The sequence below is a fragment of the Rhea americana genome, unplaced genomic scaffold (assembly GCF_003343005.1).
Source record: "Rhea americana isolate MKP2758 unplaced genomic scaffold, rheAme1 scaffold_2, whole genome shotgun sequence".
Taxonomy (NCBI): Eukaryota; Metazoa; Chordata; class Aves; order Rheiformes; family Rheidae; genus Rhea; species Rhea americana.
This window is the reverse complement of record NW_028186149.1, coordinates 6,605,816-6,610,500: the sequence shown is the minus strand read 5'-3', so window position 1 is coordinate 6,610,500 and position 4,685 is coordinate 6,605,816. Positions and strand designations below refer to the sequence as shown.

Below are 4,685 nucleotides of genomic sequence, written 5' to 3'. Positions count from 1 at the left end.
CCGCCGCGCCGCCCCCCGGCCCCGGCTCCCGGCTCCCCGCCGGAAGCGGCTGCTGTTTTCCGACGTGAATCACTACGGCTCGCTTTCTATTTTCGGTAACTGCTAAGAATATGACAAATTTTCTCTAATCCCCRTGAATCCAGTAGCTACGCAGTCTTTCACTACCATAAACAGCAAAGAAATGTCTAATCCGGGTTTGAATTACATCCAGGAAGCCTCTGCTGTCCTTCCCTGCATAAAAGAGGTTTTTGAAAGAAAAGGCGGTTTGGATGTGGCTTCAGAGTCCCGAGCTCCAGCCTTAGACCTGTCACCAYGGGAAGCGCCCCAAACGCCTCTGGGCTTTGTTTGAAAGGGAAGTGCTCAGGTTTCCTGTGTTTTAATAAGAACTTTTACACCCTTCCCAAGGTCGGTGCGGGCAGAGCCCGGCCCTGCCCGGGACCTTGTCTGCCTCAGCTGCTGCCAGGGGGATCGGGARAGCACGGGAGGGCGGCGGAGGACGGAGCTGGCGCTGAGAGCGGGGGGTCTCACCCCCGGCCCGGAGCCCCTCGCTCCGCGGGGCGGGGGGAGCCGCAGCGCGAGCCGGCGCTGGGGAGCGGCCGCGCTGCGCTGCGCTCGCCGGGCCTTTTCCCCGCTTTCCTCGTGCTCCCTGACAGGAGGCTCCGGCGGACGCACCGCCGCCGGGTCGGCCTGCTGCGGGGTTGTCGTCCTGCGAATCCAAACCCAACCACCAAAACCCGCCTGGGCGTGGAATGCGAGATATACCCCGATCAAAGTCTTCATGCCTGCGTCTCTCCTGTGTAACTGGAGATTAAGTCCATTTGGTGGATTAAGGCCATCTTTCCATTGGTGATAGGTGAACATTTTTCTCCTGGGAAAAATTAAAGGTGGCCGTAGACTAGGAGGCGAGGACCTCTCCTCCCCAGGACCCTGGCACACCACCCGCGTTCATCTGCCCGTGGCAAAGTCTGCTTTGCCCGAACACGTGCTCTCTTACCGTGGCTCGGAGAACTGGGGACGTCCGCAGGCTTAGTCTTGCTAAACCTGAACCAGTACTGGTAACAGTAGCCTGTTCCGGCTCCTTTCGCATTCCCACTCGCATGCGCCAGTAGAGGATTTAATATTTTGCCGGTGCGGTGAGTAAGGAGTCCTTGATGTTGTGCCTGTTCATCTAGACTGGAGCTCGTCCGCGAGTGATACTTGCTCTCAATCTCAGACCTTTGCAGGCAGGTGATTTGCTTGCAGCATTTTCAAAGACGTTCTGGGGTATTTTAAGTACTTCTTTATTTGATAATTACATCACGTGGTGACTGACTGGGAAAATGCAAAATCTACATTAAAATTGCAGATTCTTGTAATCTTTAAAGCATTAGCAGCTTGGGGGGGGACTCTGGCAGCAGGCCGATTCCTATGTAGGATTTCCATGCTTCCTCAATTACACGGGAAAAGCTGCCATTTTAATCAAAACCCTCGGGGTAGATGAAATCATGAGAAAACAGGAGCTTTATTGCAATGGATATTGACTGTTACTCATTAAGATGTTAAGGTATTGACATCTCGTTTGATGAGAGAAGTGTCCGATAGCGCCTGTACCTAACGGTGTTACACAGAAAGCTGGTATCAACACACCATGACGAGTAACTAATGCTGTCGGTGGCCGGACTGCGTGATTGGAGCAGTGTCCTTTGATCTGTGTCACTGGCTGGAGCTAATGCCACGCCAAAATTGAATTTCTGTGCATCGCCRGGGAGATTCGAGTGATTCGAGTCAGTCACTAGCCGCATCCCTGACCCACTGGGGATGTTAGCAGCAAACACAGTCGCTTCTGCAACAAAACCAGCCCGGGAGGCAGGCGCTGCCGAGGAGAGGTGACCGTCCCGGATTGCAAAGCCCTCGCCTCTGCTGGGCAGGGGTCCCGCGGCCCCGCCGCCTCCCGGGACCACTGGTCTGCATTTCCCCTTTTCATCYTTACGGAGCAATGCCATTAGCAAGTTTGGGAAGAACCCTTTGTCAGGAGGAGCGTGCAGCAAGAAATTCTCCTACCTTCTTTTTTCACTTAAGTGTTCTTTCTCCTAACCCTTTTGTGCCGAGCACAGCAGGTGAGTCTGTCCTACTCCACCAAACCACAGGATTTTTGCCTCTGACTCTGCCCGCTAATCATTTTCGTTAAAACCATTGCACACATCCAGCMGAAAAATTCTGAAGTGCCTGTTCTCCAGGAGAGCAGCGAGTGTGCCGGGAATCAAAGCCTGCGTGCGACTCCAGAGATGCAAAAGCTTCCTGTGCTATCACACAAGGCCAGTGAGGTACCAACCCACGTACGATGAAGAATTTGCAGACACAGGCCTCGATTAAGCAGTGTTGCACTGGGGTCACAGCCGCCACATTTCTCTTAATACTTTTTTCATGAGACTATCAGAGCGAGAGCGGCCCAGAGGTCTGTCTGCGTGACCACAGGCAGCCAGAAGTGGACACTCTGGGCCAAGCGGGGCAAGGCTATGGTGAAAGCTCCCAGTAATGCCCTGCCAGCTTCCAAGCTTTATCAGTGCAGGGATATCCTGAGCCCAGGGCAGAGTGTGCACGAGCAGCCGCTGAGGAGTTCACTCCCCTGACATGTTTATATTTCAAGCATTGCAGCAGTTCTTCCCAATGACAACTACTTTACTTGCTAACTAGGATTCCTTTTCTCTCGCAATCATCTTAACCTGAAGTGATAATTAGCATCAAAAGCATCATTGAGAATCAAGCTCTGGGTACCTCCCTTGGACAGGAAACTATTTTGCTTGATGAATAGACCATTTTTACAAAAGGCTTTTTCCTGTACAGGAATGACYGCATCCTGGCTCCCAGATGCGTGGGTGTGATAGGGCCCTCCCGACTCCATCGGTGACTGCCCCGGCTCGCAGCACTGCCCTGCCCGGTGCTTAGCAGCTGCCTCTCCGCGCCTGCAACGCTTGCAAATGCCGTAATGGGGAGCAAAACTGTTGGTGTGCCGCGTGCACCTGGGCATCGCGCACAGGCTCGGGGCGCCCGCTCGCCCTGGCGCGTGCCAGCTCCGCACTCTGACGGGTTTAAACACAAGCACGAAGACACCACATCCCCAYGCAGATACCAGCGCCCTCGCAGCAGGGTGGCCTCGCCGGGCGGTGGGAAGGCCTGGGGGCCGCCGGGCGGTGGGAAGGCAGCAGCGACACACTCCTCCCTGCACTGGAGACCTTTCTTCTTGCTGCCTCCTCGCTTTAACCTCCGTGAGGTTACTGCTCGGCGAACCAGCCCGGGAAGCTCGGGCAGGGTTTGTGTGCCGGTCCGGGCGCTAAGCCCAGCTGGCTCCCCGCAGYGTGCTGATCTCCACACCGTGGGTTTAAGCAAAGCAGAGCCCTGTCTCTGACCTGCTGCCCCGGGCAGGAAAGGTAACGGATGCAACACAAAATGACAGGCTGGAAAGAAGGAAAAGGGTGAAAAAAGCAGGCAGCTCGGGAAAGCCAAATGTTGCTCAGCGATGCCAGCTCTGCAGAGGACAGCAGCACGCCGTGGTGGGTCCCGCAGGATGAACCCGCTGCCCACGGCGGGCCGGCCGCGGTGCGGGGCAGGCTGCCAGCCACCATCGCCCCCACGCCGCTGGCGCCCGGCAGGCCCCAGCCCCTGGCCCTGCCGGGGCTCGGCTGGGGCGCTTGAGGGCAGACCAGCTCCCGAGGCGGGATGCCCGCCAGCCGGGACGCAGGATGGGGAGGCAATTGGGGAGGGGACGTGCAGGGACGGGGGCGCAGGAGGGGACCTGCCCAGGCCCCTGGGATCTCCGTCTGATCCTGGAGGACGTTTCTGTTTCGCTTCCCACCCGCCCTTAGCCCTGGGTCCCCCAGGGTGGGCTGCTGCTGATGCTTTGGTTTCTGGTACAGCTGTGGGGTATCGGGCCCAAAGGGGGTCCTTGGACCAGCTGCATTTTAGTGCTTCTCTCTCAGTTTAGCAGTAAAAAGAAATTGCACACCAGGGCGCAATGCACAGACAGTGCCAGAGATAAAATATTGTCAGCCRCGTCCAGGCTATCCATCAGAGTAAATGCAGCTGATGCCATGATTTATGGGACAAAGATGAAGGTTTAATCCTCCTCTCAGCAGTGTAGCCCAGTCTGCCACAAAAACCTGTTAAATTTTGTGGCATACGCTTCATCACTTCATTAGGAGATAGAGAGAAAATGGTTCAATGAATTGCTGAATCTTTTACAGATGGGGACTCTCCTCCCACTGCTCTGGAGCGAAGGGTAATCTCGGCGATCAGCCCCACAGAGAAAGACCCTGCGGGCTTACAGAGAGCGCGGGCATTAACAACAGTGACAGSGAAGGAATACAATATCCCTTTAAACAATTACGTATCGATCCTGCGGGCCCGGGGTGGGCTCCAGCACACAAAAGGGAACACCTCCGAGAGTCAGCCTGGTGACATCCACACCCTCAGACAACATAAAGGAAACCAAGATTATTCGCTTCGCTTATTTTCTTAACGTTCCCCCCCCYCCCATTAGAGAAACGCGTCAGGCACAAACCGCACTCGCGTCGCGAACAACCAGCAGCCGCTTTCCCTCMCCGCGGCCTTCCGCGCCCGGCGGATTCAGGGCTCTCACGTTGCAGCGGTCGCTGCCCCAGAGCAAAAGTCCCGCTGGCCTTTGAGCGCCCCCCCGCCCCGCCCCCGCG

General features: G+C 56.2%; 1 long non-coding RNA gene across 2 annotated transcripts in view; it reads right to left on the bottom strand.

Moving 5' to 3' along the window:
• LOC146596649 (uncharacterized) overlaps nucleotides 1–4,671 on the bottom strand; it is a 16,141-nt gene extending 11,470 nt beyond the window's left edge. The window contains exons 1-2 of one of the 2 annotated variants that reach the window (XR_014895637.1): nucleotides 4,616–4,671; nucleotides 995–1,311 (exon numbers count right to left, since the gene is read on the bottom strand). This is a non-coding gene — a long non-coding RNA (uncharacterized LOC146596649). Of the gene's footprint in view, nucleotides 1–994; nucleotides 3,528–4,615 lie in introns of those variants that run through there. The other variant, XR_014895636.1, reaches the window with a different exon arrangement.
• Between the last annotated feature and the right edge of the window lie 14 nt (nucleotides 4,672–4,685).